Source organism: Bombina bombina, chromosome 5, assembly GCF_027579735.1.
Source record: "Bombina bombina isolate aBomBom1 chromosome 5, aBomBom1.pri, whole genome shotgun sequence".
Lineage (NCBI taxonomy): Eukaryota > Metazoa > Chordata > Amphibia > Anura > Bombinatoridae > Bombina > Bombina bombina.
The window spans coordinates 613,077,086-613,104,045 of NC_069503.1; positions in this window are offsets into that span (position 1 = coordinate 613,077,086).

Consider the following 26,960-nt stretch of genomic DNA (forward strand, 5'->3'; position numbering starts at 1 on the left):
CACCGCATGGGACAGGACCTTCTCCGCTGGACTTCAGGAACGATGAGTACCAACCTGGGGATTAGACTTAGGTTTTTTTTTATTTTATTTTTTTATTTAATTTAGTTTAGGGTGGGCATTTTGTAAAAGAGCTAAATGCCCTTTTAAGGGTGATGCCCAACAAGTACTCTTTTCAGGGCATTGGGTAGTTTAGGTTTTTAAGTGTTAGGTTTTTTATTTTGGGGGGTTTGTTGGGTGGGGGGGTTTACTGTTAGGGGGGACTTTGTGTATTTTTAATGTAAAAGAGCTGTTTATCTTGGGGCAATGCTCAAAAAAGCCATTTTAAGGGCTACTGGCAATTTGTTCTTAGATTAGGGGGTGTTTTTATTTTGGGGGGGCTTTTTTATTTTCATAGGGATTAGGTTTAATTTAGAAAACTTTGGTAATTTGTTTTTTTATGTTCTGTAATGTTAGCCTTTTTTATTTTTTGTAATCTTAGCTTTTTTTATTATTTGTAACGTTAGTATTTTTTAGCTTAGGTAATTTGTGTTAATTTGGGGGGTTTTAGGTTGGGGGATTAGTAATTAAATTAGTTATTTGCGTTGTGGTTTTGGCGGTTTAAGGGGTTAATTAGATTTATTGTGATGTAGGGGTTTGCGGTTTAGGGGTTAATAGGTTAATTATGTTTATTGTGATGTGGGAATTTTGTGGTTTAGGGGGTAATAGGGTAATTTGGTTTATTGCGATGTGGGGTTTTTGAGGTTTAGGGGTTAATAGGGGTTAATAGGGTAATTAGGTTTATTGCGATGTGAGTGGTTGATGGTTAAGGGATTAAGGGGTTAATTACTTTAATATTTTGCAATGTGTAGGTTTGCGGTGTATGTGTTAATACTTCATGTGGGAGGTTCAGGGTTTTTTTTTTATACTTCGTGCGGGCTGTGTTTTTTGTTTTTTTTAAATGCTCTGTTTGCCTTCGCTGCATCCCAGTGGATTCCGAAAATGACAAGGTGGTGAAAGAATCCACCCTGCCATTTTCAGAATGCACCTTGATGTAGCTCCACTGCATCCAGGTACATTCTTTTGGTTGCGTGCGCAGCCAACATTCTGTTGGCTGCCCCGCGCTGCCAACATTCCATTGAGGATGCGTGCGCAACTGCCGACGGCGACGGACATTACAAACGCAATTATAGTATAGATAAATATGTACTTATGAATAAATAGAACATATTCTGCTATTTGAAGGACATTCGAATGTGAAATACTAATATTCCATATCAGCTTAGCACTCTTTAGAAAATGTGATTGGGTTTGCGCACGAGTAAGGGTGTTAGTTTTTCCCCAATTTTTATGCTCCATTGAAGCTTAAGGGGGAATATGTTAACTTTTTACTTTTAACTAGTAATACGTGCAATACCCAATGCATGCAAAAAGTTTACTTATAGTGGAGTTAGGGCACAAATGGGAGCAATAAATAGAGTTACACGCGTAATCTAGCCAATCATGTGCAAAAACCACCAAAGTACATAGTGCATACCATTCCAAACCAGTTACTGTAACACCAGAAGTCTGACAACACGTAAAACTGGAATTGGTGAAATGTCATATTTCGTTCCTATGGAGACAGCTATGAATAACCTTTTAACAAACATAGCAAGAAAGTGGATTCCCCAAAATAAGGGGTTTCCAAAAGTCTAGGCTAAACCAGCACAACCGTTAATAATGAAAACTCAAGAAACATAAGTGTCAAAAAGTAAAATATCCTTTAATAAATCACACAATTCACAAACATACCACATTCATACATGGGATCCCAGTAAATAAAAGTCAATGGGCTGAGAGGAAACTTCTGGTGCACCAGGGCGAACTGGACAGATATACGTTAACCAGTGGTATTAAATATTTGTAATCCACAAAGGAGATAGTTCCATATCTTTAAAGTCCCCAAAGTGCCGCTCAGCCGAACTAGCCGGACCAAACCCTCGACCCAGAACCGTGATCAAATCACCTTCAAAGCATACCTTAGAAGCCATGCGTGTATATGTTATTCACAGGTGTAGGGGCTGTCATAGCCTTCTTAACAACAATTGGTAAACAGTACTACCTGTGTCCGTAGCGTCAACGGCAAAATCTTCAATGCTTAAGTGGAGCGCGGACTTTCAGGGCAGGTCGGGGCTAGCCGGGATCCAATGCTGCGGTGAACTAAAAAGCTGCAAAGCACCGACGAGTCTGGACGCTCGTTTCACTCCTTCACATAGTGCAGCGTGGAGCACCCGGAAGAAGATTTATTAAAGGATGTTTTACTTTTTGAGAGTTATGTTTCTTGAGTTTTCATTATTAACGGTTGTGCTGGTTTAGCCTAGACTTTTGGAAACCCCTTATTTTGGGGAATCCACTTTCTTGCTATGTTTGTTAAAATATAATTCTCTAGGTAGCACCCGTTTTTCTTATTATAATAAGTATCTGAGTTCGAGTGCAGCTGCCCTGTTTTGTTTTGTTAGCTATGAATAACCACTGTCAAACGTAGACACACATGTCACGCATGCTCACTTGCAAATTCTGAGACAAGCATCTGGATTAAATGATTCGAGTTCTCTACCACTTTCTTGGCTTGTTAACATGTATTTTTTCCTAAAGAATGACTCTTTTTTTTCCTGAAGCTTAATATCGGTTAGCAGAGAAAAATGTTTATTTCTTTTTCTCTAACATTTATTTATTGAATAGATGGGAGACTTCCAGAAGAGATGTTAGGGGTGAATACTATTAGGAATTTAAAACAATGTAATAGTAATGTAAAGTACAATCTAATAAATGTATACATTTGGTTCCTATTTTCTGGATTTATATTTATATGCACACAAAATGTAATTAAGCACCAAAGATTTGTAATGTAGCCACTACTCTGTTTTCCAAGTACAAGTTTGCGGTTAGGGAACAGACATATTGGATGGATTTCTGACATTAATTTGACATAAAACTCTAAATATATATCATTCAAATATTGTACTGCCGCTCAATATGTGTTGTATTTTTTTTCAACATAATAACATTAATCAAAATAACATAAAATTATAATGTTCATTTCATCAATTTATATTACTGGTTAAGTGACCAAAATCTGCATTCATACTTATTAGACGGTCATAATCAATTTTATATAAAAGATATTTATTATAGTATAACAATGTTTTCTTTTCTTTGTTTATTTTGTGTACTTTCCAAATACTGGGCCCGATCACATATGTGGCGTCGGGCTCAAAAGCCGGCGTCGCCAACTTTTTTCCGAATCTAGCAATCACATATACGGTGCTGCATACAATTGTGGCGCATATATTTTACCCATTGTCCACAGTTTTTACTCCCATAAACTAACATAGAACTGACATCGCAAGTCAGTATCACATATTCAGCGCAAGGACTTACACGCGGGAATAGAGAAATTTTACTCCATTTTCACCTCACCACACATAAGCAGGTGCAGTAATCCTTGCGCTGAGTATATAAGTACCGTAACTTCCTAGAAGCCTTAACAAACACCTAACGCATGCGCAATATCTACCTCTAAACTACCATCCCCACCGCAATAACTAATAAAATGTATTAACCCCTAATCCACCAACCCCCACAATACAAAGTTCATAAAAAAGTTATTAACCCCAAATCGGCTATCCACCCACAATGCAACTACTATTGAAAGTATTAACCCCTAAACCGCCAACCCCCACATCACAATCTACCTAATAAAGTTATTAACCCCTAAATCGCCAACGCCCCACAACGCAAAGTACCTAATTACCCTATTAACCCCTAAACCGACAACCCCAACAACGCAATCTACTTAATTAACCTATTAACCCCTAAACCGCCAACCCCCCACAATGCAATCTACTTAATTAACCTATTAACCCCTAAACCGCCAACCCCTCACAATGCAAAGTATCAATCTAATAACTAAGCCCCCTAAACTAACACCCCCTAAGTTAACCCCAATTAAACTACAATGACATAAATTAAAAAAAGACTACCTTAAAAAATATTTTAAAATTACACAAAATAAAAAATCCTATCTTTACATGAAAATAAAAAAAACGCTAAGATTAAATTAATATAAAAAACCTAAGATTACAAAAAGGAAAAAAATCTAATATTACAGAAAAAAATAAATGAAATTATCCAAAATAAAAAAAAATAAACATAATCTAATACCCCTATAAAAAAGCCACCCCCCCCCCCAAAAAAAACCATAAGCTAACACTAAACTACCAAACTCCTTAAAAGGGCTTTTTGTAGGGCATTGCCCTAAAGCGATCAGCTCTTTTACTTAAAAAATACAAATTAATAGTAAAACTTCCCACCCACCCATCGCCCCAAAATAAAAAGACCTAACTTAAAAAAACCTAATCTACCCATTACCCTTAAAGGGGCATTTGTATGGGCATTGCCCTTAAAAGGGCAAACAGTTCTTTTACTGCCCATTAAAAAAAATAAAAAGCCCTAATCTAAAAAAAAACCCACCCAAAACTCCGCCCAAAAACACTAACCCCGAAATAGGTAATCACCATTCCTGAAGTCCGGCAGGGAAGTTCTCCTTCTAGGCAGCTCCATCTTCAATCTTTATCCCAGTGTCACGGAGCAGAAGCGGCACCTTCTTCAGTCTTCATCCAGGTGTTGCAGAGCGATGGCGGCGCAGAGAAGGATTGGCGGCGGCATGATCATCGGACGTGGAGGCTCCTCTTCATGTAAGTCACTGGTGACTTTAGAAATGTGTATTTCCGCACATTTCTGAACGTCGCCAGTTTATCAGACTTACGGCAGTATACGATCTGCCAGCACCATATATGTGATTCACCCGATGTGCAAGGTGAACTTACGAGTGGCATGGGTTTCAGCAGTTGCGCTGAAACTTACCCCGCATATGTAATCTTGCCCATTGTTTTTCACATTGATTCAGTATCCTTATTTAATCGCCTAGATTTCATAAAGCCTGACATGAAAAATAATATCATCCTTAAAGGGACACTAAAGTCAAAATTAAACTTCCATAACCCAAATAGAGCATATCATTTGAAAAAAAAAAACACTTTCCAATGCCCTTCCATTATCAAATTGTACTCAGTCTTTTATATGCACACTTTATGAGGTACCACCTCATACTGAGCATGTGTAAGAGTTCACAGTTTATATGTATATGAGTCTGTGATTGGCTGATGTCACCTGGTACAGGGGGCAGAAAATGGAAGTAGATTTTGAAATTTGTCAGAAAAAAAATCTACTACTAATTAGAAAATTAAAGTGTTATTGCATTGTCTTGTATAATAAATTAATTTCAAAACCGTTCACTTTAAGTACATAGAACAAGTTCCACTGTGAGAGATACTGGCATCAGAAATAATTAACCCGCTCTATAAAACAGTCCACTTTAACATAAGCAAAAAAAATAAATAATAATTGACAAGATACTTCACTAGAGCAATATAGTCTTTATGATTTTATCCTGCTGGGCTGAAGTGTAGGTGAAAAATCCCTCAGCCAGTCCCGGAGCCACATTTCATTCCTTCCAGCAAGACTACTTTACCAAGACATGTGAAGTCTTTACAATTACAAACATTTCCCTCAGTGTTGTTGCTGTAATTTTTCATCTTTGCTAGTAATTTTCATTTGATGTGCGAGATATGTATGGAGCACCTTAAGCAACTAATAATGTTAATGACAGGAATGCCCACTAATGAAAAACAACAGCTGAGGTGATGTTATTGCATTTGAAACATGCTCTTGCCTTTACAATAAGATCCCTCGGGAACCTTGCAAGCGTCTATGAATCCAGTGTATGTGATAGATTTGTATAAGGGAAAAGAATATCTACACAGTTATATTATCCTGTACTCTTGAATGAAGAATAGAAGTGGGTAATCGATTTAGAGTAATACATAGATAAACAGGTACAAATCAAAAAATCTGGAATTCCAAAATCCAAACTTTTTATTTAATATTTAAAAAAAATAAAATTAATCAAACATTTCTATTTTTCCCGCTTGTAAATCATACTCTTCTCTGCCTGTGTTTTTTTGTTTTGTTCTAAATTGCAAATAACAGTCTATATTTATTTTAAACAACAATTATTACCTGATTACAGTACCGTTCTATCTTTCTGAGGTTACTATGTATACAAAAGTAGTAATAATTATATAAAACTACATTTAGGTTACATGTATAAGCTGTACTATCACATGTAAATATTGCCTACATTACTTAAGATGTTATTTACAATTGGTTCCATCCCCTCTCCAAACTGTCCCAGTTTACAGATGCAAATATTCCAAATTCCAAACTATTCTGAAATCTAAAACTTTTCTGGTGTTTTATCAGAATAACAAACATATCATATCAGCAAAAGGTAGTGATGTTTCATTTGCTGATCTGACCGCAATTACTCACCGCGCATGCGATCCTCCGTGTTTGCTAACCTGATAGAACACCAGCATGTCACAACCCATCAGATTCTTGGACAGTGTTCAAAGCGGCCGCACGTACTAACAACATAGCCATCAGATTATTGGACACGCGCAAAATACTAGCACGTTTTCAAACGCCTTTATATATAATAATTAAACCTGTCACAAACTGCAGCTACTGGGCATGTTTTTTTTTATAAATTATATATCTATATTTCTTTCCTTACATTTCATTTAATTTGCACTTTGAAACATGGGCATTTACAAACGCCTTTATATACCGTATATTAATTAAGCCTGCCACAAACTATCGGCTAGATTACGAGTTTTGCATTATAAGTGAAAAAGCAGCGTTATGGCTCTTTTTCACTACCTCTGGCATTACGATTTTGCAGGTATAGCTGTACCGCACACTTATTTGGCCGTAACGCAACGTAACTACCGCACCTTTCAAAAAGTCCTTTTTCAATGGGACTTCCCCAGTGCAGTTACGAGTTTGCCTGTCCAGACAAAAAAGTGAGCAGAACAGCCCATAACTACAAGATCCGTAACGTAAACAGAAAGTCAGTAGTTATGGCTTTTTATGTTACAAAGCTGTGCATAAAACTCATAACTAAAGTGTTACAAAGTACACTAACACCCATAAACTACCTATTAACCCCTAAACCGAAGCACTCCAACATCGCAAATACTAAAATAAACTTATTAACCCCTAATCTGCCATTCCAGACATCGCCGCCACTATAATAAACATATTAACCCCTAATCCGCCGCACTCCAGCATCGTAAACACTAGTTAAATATTATTAACCCATAATCTGCTGTCCCTAACATCGCCGCCACCTACATTACTGTTATTAACCCCTAATCTGCTGCCCCCAAAATCAGCCACTATACTAAAGTTATTAACCCCTAAACCTAACCCTAAGTCTAACCCTAACACCCCCTAACTTTAATGTAATTAAAATAAATCTAAATAAAAATTACTATCATTAACTAAATAATTCCTATTTAAAACTAAATACTTACCTGTAAAATAAACCCTAAGCTAGCTACAATATAACTAATAGTTACATTGCAGCTATCTTAAGTTTTATTTTTATTTCACAGGCAAGTTTGTATTTATTTTAACTAGGTAGATTAGTTAGCAAATAGTTATTAACTATTTACTAACTATCTAGTTAAAATAAATACAAATTTACCTATAAAATAAAAACCCCCAACAGTAAAACCCACCACCCACACAACCAACCCCCCAAATAAAATCCTATCTAAAAAACCTAAGCTCCCCATTGCCCTGAAAAGGGCATTTGGATGGACATTGTCCTTAAAGGGGCATTTAGCTCTTTTTCAGCCCAAACCCTAAGCTAAAAATAAAACCCACTCAATAAACCCTTAAAAAAAACCTAACACTAACCCCCGAAGAACTACTTAATGTTTTTGAAGACCGGACATCCATCCTCAACGAAGTGGCAGAAGTCCTCAGCGAAGCCAGCAGAAGTCTTCATCCAAGCCGGCAGAAGTCTTCATCCAGACGGCTTCTTCTATCTTCATCCTTCTGGTGCGGAGCGGCTCCATCTTCAAGACATCCGGCGCAGAGCATCCTCTTCTGACGACGGCTAACGAAGAATGAAGGTTCCTTTAAGGGAAGTCATCCAAGATGGCATCCCTTGAATTCCGATTGACAGATAGAATTCTATCATCCAATCGGAATTAAAGGTGAAAAAATTCTATTGGCTGATGCAATCAGCCAATAGGATTGAGCTTCAATCCTATTGGCTGATCCAATCAGCCAATAGGATTGAGCTCACATTCTATTGGCTGTTCCAATCAGCCAATTGAATGCAAGCTCAATCCTAATGTCTTATTGCATCAGCCAATAGGATTTTTTCACCTTTAATTCCGATTGGCTGATAGAATTCTATCCGCCAATCGGAATTCAAGGGACACCATCTTGGATGACGTCCCTTAAAGGAACCTTCATTCTTCGTTAGCCGTTGCAGAAGAGGATGCTCTGCGCCAGATGTCTTGAAGATGGAGCTGCTCCGCGCCGTCTGGATGAAGACTTCTGCCGGCTTGGATGAAGACATCTGCCGGCTTCGCTGAGGACTTCTGCCGCTTTGTTGAGGATGGATGTCCGGTCTTCAAAAACTGTAAGTGGATCTTCGGGGGTTAGTGTTAGGTTTTTTTAAGGGTTTATTGGGTGAGTTTTATTTTTAGCTTAGGGTTTGGGTTGAAAAAGAGCTAAATGCCCTTTAAAGGGCAATGCCCATCCAAATGCCCTTTTCAGAGCAATGGGGTTTGGTTGTGTGCGTGGTGAGTTTTACTGTTGGGGGGTTGTTTGTATTTTTTTTACAGGTAAAAGGCCCTTTTAAGGGCTATTGATAGTTTAGTTTAGGCTAGGGTTTTTTTTTATTTTTGAGGGGCTTTTTTATTTTGATAGGGCTATTAGTTTAGGTGTAATTTGTTTAAATAGTTGATAATTTCTTTTTTATTTTGCGTAATTTAGTGTTTTTTTTTTTTAATTTAGCTAATTGTATTTAATTAATATAATTTATTTAATTGTAGTGTAAGGTTAGGTGTTAGTGTAACTCAGGTTAGGTTATTTTACAGGTAACTTTGTATGTATTTTAACTAGGTAGTTAGTAAATAGTTAATAACTATTTACTAACTAGGCTATCTAGTCAAAATAAATACAAACTTAGCTGTGAAATAAAAATAAAACCTAAGCTAGCTACAATATAACTATTCGTTATATTGTAGCTAGCTTATGGTTTATTTTATAGGTAAGTATTTAGTTTTAAATAGGAATAATTTAGGTATTAATTGAAATTTTTATTTAGATTTATTTTAATTATGTTAAAGTTAGTGGGTGTTAGGGTTAGGGTTACACTTAGGGTTAGGTTTAGGGGTTTATAACTTTAGTATAGGGGCGGCAATGTTGGGGCCGGAAGATTAGGGGTTAATAAGTGTAGGTAGGTAGCTACGACATTGGGGGCAGCAGATTAGGGGTTAATAAGTGTAGGTAGGTGCCGGCGATGTCGAGGGCGGCAGATTAGGGGTTAATAAGTGTAGGTAGGTGGCGGCGACGCTGGGGACGGCAGATTAGGGGTTAATAAGTGTAATGTAGGTGGCGGCGATGACGGGGTGGCAGATTAGGGGTTAATAAGTGTAATGTAGGTGCCGGCGATGTCGGGGGCAGCAGATTAGGGGTTAATAAGTGTAGGTAGGTGGCGGCGACGCTGGGGGCGGCAGATTAGGGGTTAATAAGTGTAATGTAGGTGGCGGCGATGTCGGGGGCAGCAGATTTGGGGTGTTTAGACTCGGGGTTTATGTTAGGGTGTTAGGTGTAAACATAACTTTTCTTTCCCCATAGGAATCAATGGGGCTGCATTATGTAGTTTTACGCTCCGTCATTGCAGGTGTTAGGCTATTTTTTAGCCGGCTCTCCCCATTGATGTCTATGGGAAAATCGTGCACGAGCACGTAAAACCAGCTCAAATCAGCGCTGGTATTTGAGTGAGGTATGCAGCTCAGTTTTTCTCAACGCTGACATATTGCCTGCTAACGCAGGGTTTTTGCAAACCTGTAATAGCAGCGCTATAGGGAGGTGAGCAGTGACAATAACTTGCAAGTTAGCACCAAGCCTCTCATAACGCAAAACTTGTAATCTAGCCGTGTGTTTATAAATGCCCATGTGCAAATTAAATGAAATGTAAGAAAAGAAATATAGATAAATAATTTATAAAAAGCGTGCCCAGTAGCTGCAGTTTGTGACAGGTTTAATTATTATATATAAAGGCGTTTTTAAAGCGCAAGTCTCCAACAATCTGATGACTATTTTGTTAAAGCACTGTCCAAGAATCTGATGATTTGTGACATGCTGGTATTGGAATGCTATGACGAAGAGGAGTGCATGCGCGGTGAGTATTTGCGATCAGACAGCTGATGGAACGTCACTTCTGTTTGCTGATCTGATATGTTTGCTCTTCTGATAGAACAGCGGCCCTAACTAGTTTGGATAAAGGGTTTTCTACCTGTAATATGTCAAAGAAAGTGACTAAAAAGTAAGTCTTAACACAATAATAAAATAGCTTAGTTACAATAAATCTTTGCAAATTTAAAATACAACTTTTATTTTCAGCAGATAAAATAAGCAGAACACTGTGCTAGAGTTTAGATGTTAAACAATTCCTTTAGAATTTAGATAGCAAAATAATAATTATGGCCGAAGCATATACTTATTTATGTTATTATATGAATACTAGGCAGTTATATACAAAAAAAAGTATTAAAGTTCAGGTAACACTTCTACTAATTTTTGAGCAGTGTTAATACCTAAACCCATATCCCTTGCTGGGAACCATACTTATACACATTAATAAAGTGTATTTTATTCTTTGTATCCTTGGGAGACGTGGGGCTTTGTACCTATTCGCTGTAATGCTTGTGGGATATTTCTCTATCAGACCAAACTTGGCCAGTAGTCTTCTTTTGCCGGCTTCAAGTGAAAGGATAGGAAATATCCCAGAACAGAGTACGTTTATGAAATGAGGTAAGCAGTACTCACGGCAGACAGGACAGTCCTTCACGGCAATAAGATGAAAGCAGAGAATGGTCAAGACAGGCAGGGTCCGGGCAACAGGAAGACAATCCAGAGGTATAGCAGTTCAGGGGTAAACCAATAGAATGGTCAGACAGGCAAAGTTCAGCAATGATATGGCAATCTAGCAGTATAACAGTTCAAGGGTAAACCACAATATAATGGTCAGACAGGCAGAGTTCAGTAACAGTATGGCAATCCAGCAGTACAAGGGTTAAGCAAGCAGAGTAGTCAGACTGACAGAGTTCAGCAACGGTCTTGCAATCCAACAATACCAGTAATACAGCACCCAGGAGCACACACAGTAACACCTATTCTTGAGCACAAGTGAAGGTTACTGAGACACTTACATACGGTAGAATTCGCACCACAGGAGGGATCTGTCAGGGTGCCAGGAATCAGATTGAGACAAGAAGTGCAAAAATAATCACACTTTTATTAATAACAAAAAATAATAAAAAGTCCACAAGTCAAATAACAAGTCAGGAGTCAAAACCAGATCTGGTAGTCAGATGAGCCGAGTCAGGAACCAAAGCAAATAGTTAGACGAGCCGAGTCAGGATCCAAAGCGAGTAGCCAGACGAGCCGAGTCAGGAGCCAAAGCGAGTAGTCAGACGAGCCAAATCAGGAGCCAAAGCGAGTAGTCAGACGAGCCGGAATCAGGAACAAGGAGAACAGCAGAATCAGAAACAAGCCAGGGACCAGGAACCAGGAGGGACGTCAGACAGCCAGGTAATACACAGGAACTGGAACTCACAAACAGGTCTGAGACAACACAAGGGCAAAGCATACCGAACAGAGGCCCTTTAAATAATAAGTGATGACATCACAATTCTGAGACTGCAACCTGTCTCACACGAATGATGTACACCAGTCTGGCCATAAAATGGCGTGCAGGAAAATGAGCAGCATCACACACTATGCACCAGAGTCAGCAAGAGAGGTGAGTAAAATGGCTGCCAGCAGCACATGGCGAACAAAGCAGGGAAAAAACCCTGACAGTACCCTCCCCTCAACGACCCCTCCCCCACGGGAGGACAAAGGGCTTATTGGGGAAACGGGCATGGAAGGCATGGAGCAGGGCGGGAGCATGAACATCAGAGGAGGGAACCCATGAACGCTCCTCCGGAACGTAGCCCCTGCAGTGAACCAAATACTGTACGCGGCCCCTGGACATACGAGAGTCAATAATGCTGCTGACCTCATATTCTTCATGGTTGTCAACAGATAGGATGGGGACGAGGCAACACAGTGGTAAACCGATTACAAACCAATGGTTTCAAGAGGAAGACATGAAAAACATTGGAGATGCACATTGCAGGAGGAAGGTCAAGAGCATAGGCCACAGGATTGACCCGTCTGAGTATTCAAAAAGGACCAACAGTTTATTGGAAGGCACACGAAGGTTCAAGTTGCAGAAGGACATCAAAACCCTCTCACCAATGTGGTAGGAAGGCGGGGGCAGACGCCTAAGATCAGCCTGGAACTTTTGGCGCTACATAGAATGATGAAGGCAATCCTGAATCTGCACCCATGTGGAACGGAGTTGCTGAAGATGCTCCTCCAAAGCCGGAATACCCTGAGACATGAATGAATTGGGCAACAGGGATGGTTGAAACCCATAATTCATCCATGAATGGGGATAACTTGGAGGAAGCATTAATAGCACTATTACAAGCAAACTCTGCCCAAGGTAACAGTTCCGACCAATTATTGTGGTTATGTGAGACACAGCAATGGAGGAACTGTTCCAGAGCTTGATTAGACCTTTCCGCAGCCCCATTGGATTGAGGGTGATATGCTGAGGAGAAGGAAAGCTGGATCCCATTTGAGCACAAAAGGAATGACAAAATCTGGAGACAAACTGGCTACCCTGGTCTGACACTATCTCCTTGGGTAACCCATGTAAACGGAAGACCTTCCAGGCAAAAATTGAAGCAAGATCCTGAGCGGTAGGCAGCTTCTTCAAGGGAATGCAATGTGACATTTTAGAAAAATGGTCAACCACCATAAGGATAACAGTATTGCCACAGGAAACAGGAAGCTCGACAATGAAGTCCATGGAAAGATGTGTCCAAGGACGCTCACTATTAGCAATAGCTTGAAGAATACGCACAGGAAGACTTTGAGGAGTCTTATTCTGTGCACAAACTGAGCAGGAGGCAACATACGCAGCAACATCAAACCGAAGACCTGGCCACCAGAATTGTCGAGTGACAGACCAAATAATTTAGTTCTTGCCTGGGTGACCTGCGGCTTTAGGATAGTGGTAAGTTTGCAAAAGTTTAGTTTGAAGATTCTAAGGAACAAAACACTAATCACTAGGTTTCTCAGGAGGTGCATTGGTTTGTGCAGCCAGGATCTCCTCCCCCAAGGGAGAAGTCAAATTAGTACGTATGGTAGCCAAACTATGGTCAGGAGGTATAACTGGAGTAGGTACAGACTTCTCCTTGGACAGAGGTGAAAATTGTCAAGAGTGGGCACCAGCCCTAACATTCTAACTATCAGGCAGGTAGGAGACCACATAATTAAACTGAGACAAAAATAGCGCCCATCTGGCCTGTCGGGGCAACAAACGTTTTGCTTCAGATAGATAAGTTAAATTCTTGTGGTCAGTAAGAATGAGCACTGGTACGCTAGTACCCTCAAGAAGATGCCTACATTCCTTGAGGGCCAAAATTATGGCCAGTACTTCCCTGTTGCCAATTTCATAATTGCACTCCGCTGGAGAAAATTTCTTAGAGAAGAAACAGCATGGATGCATGGAACCGTCAGGCGTAGGATGTTGAGACAAGAGGGCACCTAACTCAGTCTCAGACACATTGACCTCAAGAACGAAAGGCAGGACAGTGTTTGGATGAGCCAGAACTGGAGTGGCAGCAAAGGCAATCTTAAGACTATCAAAGGCCTTAATGGAGTGGATCATTCTCTTTATGGGTCATGTCTGTGATAGGTTTGACCAAGGAAGAAAAGCTTTTAATAAACTTTCTATAGTAATTGGCGAACCCCAAAAAACGTTGAATAGACCGAAGACCAAATGGGTGAGGCCACTGCAGAACTTTTCAGGATTCATGGAGAACCCTGAAACAGAAATAACATAACCTAGGAAGGTTACTTGAGTCTGATGGAACTCACTTTTTCCGAGTTTACAAAACAGGCCGTTCTCATGTAGTCTCTGAAGAACCTGTGTAACATCAGAACAATGAACCTCAAGTGTGGGTGAGTGCATGAGGATGTCATCTAAATACACCACAACACACTGTTGCAACATATCTCGTAGGACATCATTAATAAATTCCTGGAAAAAAGCAGGAGCATTTCATAGGCCAAAGGGCATTGCAAGATACTCATAATGCCATCTTCTGGTGTTAAATGCTGTTTTCCATTCGTGGCCCTCCTTGACCCTAACAAGATTGTACGCTCCTCTCAAATCAAGTTTAGAAAAGACCATAGCTCCCTTGAGGCGGTCAAAGAGTTCCGTAATGAGCGGAATAGGAAAAGCATTCTTAATGGTAAGACGATTAAGACCCCTATAATCGATGCATGGTCTTAACACGCCACCCTTTTTCTTCAGGATTTGTGGATGATCCACCACGACAGAGCATTGGCAACATACTCCTCCATAGCACAATTCTCTGCAACAGACAGAGGGTAAAACCTGGCCCCCGAGGAGGAATGGCTCTGGGTTGCAGGTCTATGGCACAATCGTAAGACCGGTGAGGAGGCAACGTACCAGCACGCACCTAGTCAAAAACATCTAGGAACTCTCTGTACTCCTCTGGCAATTGAGATACCAAAGAAGTACACAGGACTTTAACTGGTTTCCGAAGACAAGTGGAAATACATTGCGGAGACCACAACAAAATTTCAGACCTGCACCAGTCAAGACTGGGATTGTGCTTTTGGAGCCAGGGATAACCCAGAACAACTGGAAAATGTGGAGAATTTATCACCTGGAACTGGAGGGTTTCAAAATGGAGAGCCTCAAAAGCCATGGATAACAGAGCGGTTTCGTGAGTAACGAGTGCGGGCTGAAGGGGCCTGCCATCAATGGCCTCAATATCAAGTGGAATGGACTGAGGCAAAACAGGAATGGAGTGCTTTGATACAAAAGCACTATCAATGAAATAGCCAGCAGCACCAGAGTCAACAAGAGCCTGGGGGACTATGGAGTCAATTAGGATCAAAAAAGGCACTAATGCTTCGAGATCCTCTTGTAAATCTCTGGCAGCAACTTCATCTTTAATCGCATCAGAGAGCCCATGAAAGAAGGTGGCAGCAAGGGCTTCATTGTTCCAACCTACCTCTGCGGCAAGCATACGGAACTCAATGGCATACTGAGCAACAGATCTTGTACCTTGCTGAATGGACATGAGTCGTTTAGCAGCAGAGGAGGAGCGAGCCGGAACATCAAATACCCTTTGAAAGGAGGTCACAAATTCAGGGTAATTAGAAATCACAGGTTTATTAGTCTCCCACAAGGGATTAGCCCAGGCAAGAGCTGTGTCAGAGAGTAATGAGATGAGAAATCCCACCTTAGCTCTGTCAGAGGGAAACGCCTGAGGTAACATCTGAAGGTAAATGCCCACCTGGTTCAAAAACTCTCTGCACTGAATATGATCACCTCCATATCGCTGAAGTAGAGGTGCAGAACTGGACATGCTCCTGGTAGGACTAGGTGCAGCAGCGAAAACAGGAGCAGCCATAACTTGCGGGACACTTTGGTCCAAATGTGCAGTGCAAGTCAGCAGGGTTTGCAGGGCTAGTGCAAATTGATCCAAGCAGTGATCCTGTTCATCCATCCTGGAGATGATGGTAGGTAAAGATGGATTATTAGCACCATCAGGATTCATGGCCCTTGCGTAATGTCAGGGTGCCAGTAATCAGACTGAGACAAGAAGTACAAAAATAATCACACCTTTATTAATAACAAAAAAATAATAAAAAGTCCACAAGTCAAATAACAAGCCAGGAGTCAAAACCAGAGCTGGTAGTCAGACGAGCCGAGTCAGGAGTCAAAGCAAATAGTCAGACGAGCCAAGTTAGGAGCCAAAGCGAGTAGTCAGACAAGCCGGAATCAGGAACAAGGAGAACAGCAGAATCAGGAACAAGCCAGGGATCAGGAACCAGGTGGGATGTCAAACAGCCAGGTAATAGACAGGAACTGGAACTCACAAACAGGTCTGAGACGACGTAAGGGCAAAGCATACTGAACATAGGCCCTTTAAATAATAAGTGGTGACATAACAATTCTGAGACTTCAACCTGTCTCACGCAGATGATGTACACCTGTCTAGCCATAAAAGGGCATGCAGGAAATGAGCAGCATCACACACTATGCACCAGAGTCAGCAAGAGAGGTGAGTAAAATGGCTGCCAGCAGCACATGGCAAACAGAGCAGGGAAAAAACTCTGACAGGATCCGTACTGGTATCAGAAGAAGAAGAAGGGCGGGCAGTGATGACGTCATCACCGTGCTGTAGTTACACCACCGCATCCCTAACAACAAGAGGACCGCCTGGGTCCAGGGTAACTGCCACAGCAGAGCTAAGGAGCGATGTGACATCCGTAGCTACACTAAAAACTATAGTTCTCTCGAGTGTGAGTACCTTTCCAGCTTGGGTTGAATATACAGTATTGTCCCTAACATACATCAACATTATATCCTCCTTTTCTTCTTCATATGTGATCTTCTACAATCAAGCATTTAAGGCTGTATTCCATCCAGATTCCTGCTGCTCACTTGATCTGCAGATTTTTGGGACTCTTGTTTATATCCTTATGTTTATTTGTATGCACTGGGGTTTATTTATCTGTTTATTTTATTTTATCGCTTGTTATTGCAAATAATTACCTTATTTTCACTTATTAATGCGAAACCTGAATTAAGACTAAGCTCCTACAATACAGGAGCTAAATTAGAATTACCGCTGAATTGCAAGTCTATTATAAAGATGTATTCACTGATTGTATACTGATATAATTATAATAGCATAGAGATATTGCTGTCAATATGGAGTCAGTCACGATATCGACACCCAATTAAAGTCATGGGGATATAGTAAATAAATAATTTGATATGTTTTTCTGTAAAGGATTGTAATTGACCCCTTAGAAAGACAAAACAGTAATGTCTTCATTTTAGCATTTTTGACTATAAATAGTTTGATGGATCATACTAATTGTCAAAAAACAAAATGACAGAGAAAAGTTCTCTTTCATTTAAATTTTTTGCAAACTTTATTCACAACCCTCATTAAAGGCACATGAAAGTAAAACATTAAACTTTCATAGTTCAAGATATAGCATCGGTTTTAAAAGATTTTTCATTTTACTAATATTAGCAAATTTACCTTGTTCTTGTGTGGTGCTTTGTTGAAAAGCATACTGACAGTACATTGAACACTGGAATTTGAGTAAGATCTATGCTTAGTAGTCATTGCACCTTATAAGTGGAGATAGTTTCTGAGAACAGGTTAGGTATTTGTGGCAATGACAAGTCCGTCTTAATCTTTGGATAAAAAAGCAAGATGACCCCTTTCTACCTGGGGATGATTTCATACAGTGATTCCATGATGCAAGAACACCACCGAGGAATGAAGAGTATCTAAAGTTTGCAGTAAGTTCTCGGTTTGGTTGCAAGAGATTAATAAACACTAAAGGCTGTAATCAAGTAGATCAGAAAGAATGGAGTGCTCAGTGACTTGTAGTGTACGGCTGAGATCTTTGCAAGAATCACAAAATGATTTAAATAGAGGTAGAAAGATATCTGCTAATAAGCTACCACATTGCTATTGCTGAGCGCAACCCCCCATGCAAGAATGGCTGCTGTACTGCTCATTTCCTCTATTTTGAAGCTCAGTCTTTTTTACTGTACAGTTCCAAAAGTAAGAAGAGGACAGTAGTGATGTGCCAGTAATCTATCTTGTGCACTGAAACTTAAAGGGACTGTCTACACCAGAGCTTTCCAAACTTTTCATGTTGGTGACACACTTTTTAGACCTACATCATTTCACGACACAGTAATTCAGTTGTACTAGCAAACAGGAGATTAAACTAACTTGTTTTAAGAGATACGGACACATACATAAATGATATAATAACGAAATGTATTTACAAGTGACAGTATGTATGTGCAAGAATTAAAAAAAAGTTTAACAACACCAATAGCTACTTACAATTTTAATGGGATGTATGAGGTTGATGGGATGAACACAGTTTATGAATATTTGGTGGAATATTAGACACTCACATTTTTAAGCTTCCCCTTCCTATCCATATATCAAGAGCAGGAACAGCAATGCACTACTGGGAGCTAGTTGCAAAAAAACTCCACTGACTTCTGACTTCAGCTCAGCGTTTAAGCTGCCACCTTCAGAGCTCGGTGAGTGCGATTGACTACTGCCCGCGCTGCAAACACACTGCTGTCCCACTCACTGACTACACAGGCAGTCACGAGCCAATTAAGGAGACTACACGTGCAGTCAGGAGCCAATGTGCTGCCAAAGCCACCAATAGGAATAGTTTCAGTTCCCACTGAGCTGCGCCAATAGGTTAAGATGATCTGTGACCCCCTAGGTATCAATAACGTGTCAACCATGTGATATGTGTAGCAGGCAGGCGGAAAGTCAGAAACCAACAAAAAAAAATTAAAAAAAGTTTTAATTTTAAAAAAATTGTGCTGAAGCAGGGCCACACCTACACACTGCTGCCGACACACTAGTGTGTCCCGACACACAGTTTGGAAAGCACTGGTCTACACCTTAGTCATTTTTAAAGTCTTACCTTAGATAAGGATGCAAATAGCCTCCTGTACACCTTTCTATATCAGATTTCAGCAGGAACAGTAAAACATATATTTTAAATATTGTTCTTGGCCACTTTGAAATGGCTGCCAAGCTCCACCCACTGATGACATCATGATCTGGGCTACATCTAGGCACTCTGCTGACTAGCTTTTACAGTCTATTGAATCCAACTAGTGAGCCTTTTGTGATTGGATGCCATATGCAGCCCAGATAGAGATGTCAACAGTGGGTGGAGCTTGGCAGCCATTTCAAAGTGACCAGAAACAATATTCATTTTAAGATAACATTTTTACTGTTCCTGCTGTATGATATAGAAAAGGTGCAGGAGGCTATTTGTAGCTTAATCTAAGGTAACCTGTTTTTTTATTTCTCTGGCAAATGAGAAGGTGAAGGTCAGTTAGTTAAAAAAGTCCAGCACCTTTTAAATGAGGGGCATCCTAATCAAGTTCTCTTGAAGTGTTGAGCACTACAATATCTCACAATCTGCCAAGTATCAGGACATTCTGGGGGTTAAGTAGCTGACAAATCTTTAATCCAATAAAGTTTATAAGCAATTTAGTTGTCAAGGAAGATATCGATATCGAGGCTGATTTATGAAAGTGCGAGCGGACATGATGCGCTGTAGCGGATTATGTCCGCTGCACATCGATAAATGCTGACAGCATATGCTGTCGGCATTTATCATTGTACAAGCAGTTCTGGTGAACTACTTTGTGCAATGTCGCCCTCTGCAGATTCGAGCCCAATTGCTGGCTGCTAGCAAGGGGTTTCAATCAACCCGGTCGTATCCGATCGGGCTGATTTCTGTTCACCGCCTCAGAGGTGGAGGACGAGTTAAGGAGCAGCGGTCTTAAGACCGCTGCTTCTTAACTCCTGTTTTCGGCGACCCTGAAGGCTCGTGCGGAAACAGCTTCATTAGGGGCCATTCAGGGTTTGATAAATCAACTCCATCAGATTAAGCCATTGTGCCCATTACTGATCTCCCAGCAGAAGATGCCATCATTTTCTTCTGACAACCAGAAGTCCCCTGAATATTATTACATATATTTCTGAACTTGTACATTATTATATCAGGGACATATTTGTGAGATTATATAGGGTTTATGTTTGCTTGAGCTTTATAATTGAGTTTAGTGCTTGTCTTTTTGTATATTTATTTATTTTTTTCTATTTGAAAGTTCAAACACTTAGTCAAATGTCATGTAATGGGGTTTCATGATTGCGTGAAAAAGTGTGGGAATTTGGGAAAAAAAGAAAACTCTTCAATCCATTTTAGATTATATAATTAAATTGTGTGGTGTGGAACAAAATTTTGTAATTTACAAGTTTTTTTTAAGGTCTCACTGGAATTCTGACATTACCTTTTTTTTTTTTTAATTATGTATTATTATTGTGAAATTGTGTATCTTTATACACCCAATAAGTGTGTGTAATGCTTGTAGTTTGTATGTAGAGTATGTGTGGTGTTTTTTGTGTGTATGGTCAGACTTCAGCTTATATATATATAAATGTTACTGGTAACTAGACACTCCTTCTTTGTTCCAGGCTACAGAACCATACAGACCGATATCAGGGACTACAAATGCCACAATTCTCTGCAGTCAAATCCTGCTGCTGACATGACTGTTATTTCCTTTAAAAACATAGTTTTGTTTAAAGTTAGACGGCTAGATTTGGAGTTTGGCGGTAAAAGGGCTGTTAACGCTCCGCGGGCTTTTTTCTGGCCGCACCATAAATTTAACTCTGGTATCGAGAGTTCAAACAAATGCTGCGTTAGGCTCCAAAAAAGGAGCGTAGAGCATTTTTACCGCAAATACAACTCTCGATACCAGAGTTGCTTACGGACGCGGCCGGCCTCAAAAACGTGCTCGTGCACGATTCTCCCATAGGAAACAATGGGGCTGTTTGAGCTGAAAAAAAACCTAACACCTGCAAAAAAGCAGCGTTCAGCTCCTAACGCAGCCCCATTGTTTCCTATGGGGAAACACTTCCTACGTCTGCACCTAACACTCTAACATGTACCCCGAGTCTAAACACCCCTAGCCTTACACTTATTAACCCCTAATCTGCCGCCCCTGCTATCGCTGACCCCTGCATTACACTTTTAACCCCTAATCTGCCGCTCCGTAAACCGCCGCCACCTACGTTATCCCTATGTACCCCTAATCTGCTGCCCTAACATCGCCGACCCCTATGTTATATTTATTAACCCCTAATCTGCCCCCCACAACGTCGCCGACACCTACCTACACTTATTAACCCCTAATCTGCCGACCGGACCTGAGCGCTACTATAATAAAGTTATTAACCCCTAATCCGCCTCACTAACCCTATCATAAATAGTATTAACCCCTAATCTGCCCTCCCTAACATCGCCGACACCTACCTTCAATTATTAACCCCTAATCTGCCGACCGGAGCTCACCGCTATTCTAATAAATGTATTAACCCCTAAAGCTAAGTCTAACCCTAACACTAACACCCCCCTAAGTTAAATATAATTTTTATCTAACGAAATAAATTAACTCTTATTAAATAAATGATTCCTATTTAAAGCTAAATACTTACCTGTAAAATAAATCCTAATATAGCTACAATATAAATTACATTTATATTATAGCTATTTTAGGATTAATATTTATTTTACAGGTAACTTTGTAATTATTTTAACCAGGTACAATAGCTATTAAATAGTTAAGAACTATTTAATAGTTACCTAGTTAAAATAATTACAAATTTACCTGTAAAATAAATCCTAACCTAAGTTATAATTAAACCTAACACTACCCTATCAATAAAATAATTAAATAAACTACCTACAATTACCTACAATTAACCTAACACTACACTATCAATAAATTAATTAAACACAATTGCTACAAATAAATACAATTAAATAAACTATCTAAAGTACAAAAAATAAAAAAGAACTAAGTTACAGAAAATAAAAAAATATTTACAAACATAAGAAAAATATTACAACAATTTTAAACTAATTACACCTACTCTAAGCCCCCTAATAAAATAACAAAGACCCCCAAAATAAAAAATTCCCTACCCTATTCTAAAATACAAAAATTACAAGCTCTTTTACCTTACCAGCCCTGAACAGGGCCCTTTGCGGGGCATGCCCCAAGAATTTCAGCTCTTTTGCCTGTAAAAAAAAACATACAATACCCCCCCCCCAACATTACAACCCACCACCCACATACCCCTAATCTAACCCAAACCCCCTTAAATAAACCTAACACTAATCCCCTGAAGATCTTCCTACCTTGTCTTCACCATCCAGGTATCACCGATCCGTCCTGGCTCCAAGATCTTCATCCAACCCAAGCGGGGGTTGGCGATCCATAATCCGGTGCTCCAAAGTCTTCCTCCTATCCGGCAAGAAGAGGACATCCGGACCGGCAAACATCTTCTCCAAGCGGCATCTTCTATGTTCTTCCATCCGATGACGACCGGCTCCATCTTGAAGACCTCCAGCGCGGATCCATCCTCTTCTTCCGACGACTAGACGACGAATGACGGTTCCTTTAAGGGACGTCATCCAAGATGGCGTCCCTCGAATTCCGATTGGCTGATAGGATTCTATCAGCCAATCGGAATTAAGGTAGGAATTTTCTGATTGGCTGATGGAATCAGCCAATCAGAATCAAGTTCAATCCGATTGGCTGATCCAATCAGCCAATCAGATTGAGCTCGCATTGTATTGGCTGATCGGAACAGCCAATAGAATGCGAGCTCAATCTGATTGGCTGATTGGATCAGCCAATCGGATTGAACTTGATTCTGATTGGCTGATTCCATCAGCCAATCAGAAAATTCCTACCTTAATTCCGATTGGCTGATAGAATCCTATCAGCCAATCGGAATTCGAGGGACGCCATCTTGGATGACGTCCCTTAAAGGAACCGTCATTCGTCGTCTAGTCGTCGGAAGAAGAGGATGGATCCGCGCTGGAGGTCTTCAAGATGGAGCCGGTCGTCATCGGATGGAAGAACATAGAAGATGCCGCTTGGAGAAGATGTTTGCCGGTCCGGATGTCCTCTTCTTGCCGGATAGGAGGAAGACTTTGGACCCTCTTCTGGACTTCTTCAGTGGATGTCTAGCCCCCGCTTGGGTTGGATGAAGATCTTGGAGCCAGGACGGATCGGTGAACCTGGCATGGTGAAGACAAGGTAGGAAGATCATCAGGGGCTTAGTGTTAGGTTTATTTAAGGGGGGTTTGGGTTAGATTAGGGGTATGTGGGTGGTGGGTTGTAATGTTGGGGGGGGGGGGGTATTGTATGTTTTCTTTTACAGGCAAAAGAGCTGAACTTCTTGGGGCATGCCCCGCAAAGGGCCCTGTTCAGGGCTGGTAAGGTAAAAGAGCTTGTAACTTTTTAAATTTAGAATAGGGTAGGGAATTTTTTATTTTGGGGGTCTTTGTTATTTTATTAGGGGGCTTAGAGTAGGTGTAATTAGTTTAAAATTGTTGTAATATTTTTCTTATGTTTGTAAATATTTTTTTATTTTCTGTAACTTAGTTCTTTTTTATTTTTTGTACTTTAGATAGTTTATTTAATTGTAGTTATTTGTAGCAATTGTGTTTAATTAATTTATTGATAGTGTAGTGTTAGGTTAATTGTAGGTAATTGTAGGTAGTTTATTTAATTATTTTATTGATAGGGTAGTGTTAGGTTTAATTATATCTTAGGTTAGGATTTATTTTACAGGTAAATTTGTAATTATTTTAACTAGGTAACTATTAAATAGTTCTTAACTATTTAATAGCTATTGTACCTGGTTAAAATAAATACAAAGTTACCTGTAAAATAAATATTAATCCTAAAATAGCTATAATATAAATGTAATTTATATTGTAGCTATATTAGGATTTATTTTACAGGTAAGTATTTAGCTTTAAATAGGAATCATTTATTTAATAAGAGTTAATTTATTTCGTTAGATAAAAATTATATTTAACTTAGGGGGGTGTTAGTGTTAGGGTTAGACTTAGCTTTAGGGGTTAATACATTTATTAGAATAGCGGTGAGCTCCGGTCGGCAGATTAGGGGTTAATAATTGAAGGTAGGTGTCGGCGACGTTGTGGGGGGCAGATTAGGGGTTAATAAATATAACATAGGGGTCGGCGATGTTAGGGGCAGCAGATTAGGGGTACATAGGGATAACGTAGGTGGCGGCGATTTGCGGTCGGAAGATTAGGGGTTAATTATTGTAAGTAGCTGGCGGCGATGTTGTGGGGGGCAGGTTAGGGGTTAATAAATATAATATAGGGGTCGGCGGGGTTAGGGGCAGCAGATTAGGGGTACATAAGTATAACGTAGGTGGCGGTCGGCAGATTAGGGGTTAAAAATTTTAATCCAGTGGCGGCGATGTGGGGGGACCTCGGTTTAGGGGTACATAGGTAGTTTATGGGTGTTAGTGTACTTTAGGGTACAGTAGTTAAGAGCTTTATGAACCGGCGTTAGCCAGAAAGCTCTTAACTCCTGCTTTTTTCAGGCGGCTGGAATCTTGTCGTTAGAGCTCTAACGCTCACTGCAGAAACGACTCTAAATACCAGCGTTAGAAAGATCCCATTGAAAAGATAGGCTACGCAAATGGCGTAGGGGGATCTGCGGTATGGAAAAGTCGCGGCTGTAAAGTGAGCGTTAGACCCTTTAATCACTGACTCCAAATACCAGCGGGCGGCCAAAACCAGCGTTAGGAGCCTCTAACGCTGGTTTTGACGGCTACCGCCGAACTCTAAATCTAGGCCTTAGAGTTTAACCTGCACACTCTTCTGATTGCTTCATTATATTAATGGTATTCTCCAAACAGAAGAATAAGGAGGCTCATTCACAATCATAGAATAACAGTTCCATGAACACTAAAACAAAGTCCCCATATAGGTCTTTCATGTTCTTCAGCGACAACACTCTTTTATGCGACTAGAGGAATAGAGCTAGGTGCTAGGGGTGTGGACCTCTGCTGCGGTGGTCAAAACAAGCATATGTGTACTGTAAAATCCCGCACTTCCAGTTCTAAAGTCAATGCAACTTCGTAAAAGTAAAAAATCCTTTATTTATACAATTCATCTTTAAAAACAAAAAAATGCCATAAAATCAAGGATAAATCCAAAAAAAATACTTAATTTCTGGTTAGCACTGCGTGCCAAACATGTTTCCTTCACACTCATGATGGGTTTTAAAGGATTAACTAGTCTGAATTTTATAGATAGTCACAAACAAGAGGCTGAAACTTGAAGAATTTTTTAAGCTCAACATGAAAATTATGTAGATGGACATGAAAGGCTAAAAGAGCCTGAACACTTGAGAGCAGGTAAGAAGGAATATTTTATGTGTATGGGGGGCGGGGGGTTAACAGCACGTTAGGGGATCACTTAGGAAGGAGAGTTTGCCATGAAGGTTCATTTTAATATGCTGGAGAATTTGCAGTACCTGGTCATGAGGGGATGGTGTTTGTGGTGGGTGGGTTTCAATGGCATTAAGTAGGCAGTTGCAGTTAGGGTTATTTGTTTGGAGGGATTAGATTTGGATTGGGAAGGGCTGGTAAATTACAGTTAGGGTTAGAGCTATTAATTTGAGATTTGCAATTAGTAATCGTCTAATGATTAGTAGTGGATCAAGTTTAGTTATCTTCTACTTTTTCTCTAGTGGCTCCTTTTTAGTGACTTGCAAATAACCAGGCTTGCGTCAATCATTAGCAATAAAAACTTTAATAAATAAGAAACTTGTATTATTACAATGTAATAACCCTTTCAGATATTCTCATTACACCTTTATATCCCCTTAAAAGCACAAACACTAAAGAAAACAAATTTGTTGTTTTTTTCACACTAATGCATGTATCTTTTTTTTTGTAAACGGGATTATAGAAATGTCAAAGTTATCAGAAAAATGATTTGTCCTTTGTTTTATGTCAATATATTCTGCAGCACTCTTGAATATAGATAAAGTCATCACTTGATTATATGGATTCAAAAAGAAGGATTAGAGAGTTCTGTTCCCAATAGAGCCTACAATCTAGAAAAAAGAGATGAGAATTGGAATGATAGTGGTTGTGATCATGTACAAACGCAAAAATCTTTAAAAAAGTAAGATGTCTCTGAAAAAGTGAGTTTTAACTGGGGAAACAAAATATTGAAAAGTAGAGGAAAGTCTGGAGATATCAGGTGAGATTAGTTGAAGACAAGGTGAAATAAGAAGAGTTAAACAGTATTGTAGCGGGCTATTGTAAATAAAGGGCGCCAGTAAAGTTACTGATGTAGCGAAGCATCTTAGACTTAGTGACTAGTGAGGTGGATATGTCTGGAAGAATCATTTTAAATATATATGTGTATTGTCTAGACAAGAGCAAATAATTAGCTATCCATTTGAGTTATGGTGGAGATAAAACCATGAGATTAAAATTCTCCATTTCATAAAAGTAAGAAATATAGGGGACGATTTATCAAATGCCGCATACGCTGTTGGAATTTAACATTGCACACGCATTTCTGGTGAAATGCTTGTGCAATGCCACCCCTGCACATTTGCTAGCAGGGGGTTTCAATAATCCCAATCGTATCTGATCGGGATGATTGCGGTCCGCCACCTCGGCGATCCAGATATATTGGGGGTAGATTGCTGCATCTGCTGCTTGGTAAATCTACCCCATAGAATTATTGTATAGAAAATTAGCAAATGTAGGCTAATATCCCCGCTAGGCACAATTTATTATGTATAATAAATTCTGTTTTGGAGCTAAAACCTATCGCTGCCATTTTGTCTACTGTGCATTATTTGGAATACTCAAATTGTCATCTTGCCTATCGATTGGTTTAAGTATAATATTCCCTTGGAATACACTATGTGGCTCCCCACTTGTGATTTCACAGATTGATCTATAGATGGCTTTACCACTGGTTCTGTGTTTGAAGTATAGTGATGACCAATCAAAGTGTATTCTGCATTCTCCAGTCCCCTTTTTTTTGGATTCATTATATTTGAAGATGGACTCTTTAACCCATTAGATATACTGATATTGTTTATTTTGTGGACATTTTAACATTTCATCTCTCTTTTTACAGTATGTTTGATTGTTTTCTTTTTCAGTAGTGTGCTACCGCCATACTTT